The sequence below is a fragment of the Schistocerca serialis genome, chromosome 1, assembly GCF_023864345.2.
Source record: "Schistocerca serialis cubense isolate TAMUIC-IGC-003099 chromosome 1, iqSchSeri2.2, whole genome shotgun sequence".
In the NCBI taxonomy this organism is placed as follows: Eukaryota; Metazoa; Arthropoda; class Insecta; order Orthoptera; family Acrididae; genus Schistocerca; species Schistocerca serialis.
The window spans coordinates 270635322-270637295 of NC_064638.1; the positions used below are offsets into that span (position 1 = coordinate 270635322).

General features: G+C 48.0%; 1 pseudogene; it reads right to left on the reverse strand.

The window, feature by feature from the left end:
* Positions 1-1153: 1153 nt before the first annotated feature.
* LOC126426026 (5S ribosomal RNA) lies at positions 1154-1271 on the reverse strand (annotated as a pseudogene).
* Positions 1272-1974: the final 703 nt, after the last annotated feature.

The window sequence follows — 1974 nt, forward strand, 5'->3', positions numbered from 1 at the left end:
ACCTTTTCAGCTTGTGGACCCTTTCTTCAGTCGAAAATCCATGGCGGACCCCTAGTCAGTCAAGAGCACAGTAACTTTAAATTTCAGAGCGAAATCCATGGGGACTGAAAGCTTCTTAATGCAAGTTCCATGTTCGGAAATGAACCCCCGCCCCGAAGTATCAACAGTGTTTGGTTTAGAGATAAATGAAAACAACTTGAAGGTCAAAAATCGACCTATGAAATAGGTAGTGCACTGACAAAGCAATTTTAACATTTAATGATGCCTGGGGCCGCATACGTGCCAGCGAGTGCTGTGATTGGTCGACAAAGCTCGCTCCGCGCATGCGTAAAAGGTTTCAGCGCATCTACCGCCGTGAGCCGGCGCACAAACGACCACCGTATTGTTGCGAAACGGTCGTTCTGAGAAGCCACATTCTCCGGCACTAAACTGTGTATGCGTTCTCACTTAGGAACCGCAAAGGCTGCTTGGTAATAAGACATGAAGTAAAAGTACACATTTTTTTCACACGAAAAAAAAATAGAGATGAATTTGGTTTTCACATTTTTATTCAATAATTTTACTCATTATTTTACACGATTTAGTGAAGGGTGGCCGCGGATCCCCTAGAAAGAGCCGGCGGACCCCTAAGGGGTCCGCGGACCACACGCTGGGAAGCTCTGGCCTAGCCTTTGCAGATGACATAGCAATAGTAAGTGAGACGGAAGAAGACGCAAAGACACAACTCGACAGCTTAAGTAAGGTAGCCAGAAAGGTGGGACTGAGGTTCGCCTATAACAAGACAAAGACATTAAACACCACTGCAGACTGGGAAACACCGGAAGGCACTGTGCAAATGGTGGACAAATTTAAATACGTGAGAGAATTTATAACAGGAAGGAACAGGAGCAAGGAGGGAATAACAGAGAGGATAAAGAAGATAAGGTCAGCCTCCTGCATGACGAGAGAAAAAGCACTCCGTCTTCAGGCCACGAGTGGCCCACCGGGACCATCCGACCGCCGTGTCATCCTCAGTGGAGGATGCGGATAGGAGGGGCGTGGGGTCAGCACACCGCTCTCCCGGTCGTTATGATGGTATTCTTGACCGAAGCCGCTACTATTCGGTCGAGTAGCTCCTCAATTAGCATCAAGAGGCTGAGTGCACCCCGAAAAATGGCAACAGCGCATGGCGGCCTGGATGGTCACCCATCCAAGTGCCGACCGCGCTCGACAGCGCTTAACTTCGGTGATCTCACGGGAACCGGTGTATCCACTGCGGCAAAGCCGTTGCCCATGACGAGAGAGGTATACAATAAAAAGAATATATCCACAGAGGCAAAAATAAGCCACTACAAGGCAACACTGAGGAATGCAGTATTATATGCTGCTGAGACGATGACACTAGGAAGAAATGGGGCAGAGCAACTAGAGAAAGAAGAGAGGAAAATACTGAGAAAAATACTAGGTCCCAAAAGAGGTGGAGAGAGGTGGATGCGAAGACCTAGGGAAGAATTGTACCGGAACATGAGAACAACATCCGGGGAAATCAGACTCAAAATGGCAAGGTTTGCTGGGCACGTAGTTAGGATGAGTATGGACAGAATGACGAAGAGAGTGTGGGAAACAACAGGAAGGACAAGGGGAAAGACAGGAACCAAGTGGATTGTTGAACTTCGGAAGGACTGGTTGGAATTGGGGATCAAGGTCGAAGGAAAGGAAAATTGGAGGAACAAATATACACCGACAAATATGCCGGAGATCAATGACAGGGATGAATACAGGAAAAGATTAGAATGTCACCAGTGGAGCTGCCAGGAGAAACGGAAACTGGAGATCTCGGAAGAAGAGAGGGAGAGGAGAAGAGAAAGAATGAAGAGGTTCTGGGAGGAGAAGAGGAAAATGCAGTCCACGAAGGGGCTACCCGTGGTCCTACAGAGGCCTTAACTCAAGAAGAAGAAGAAGAAGAAGAAGAAGAAAATGGTGCAGCCGCCAGTG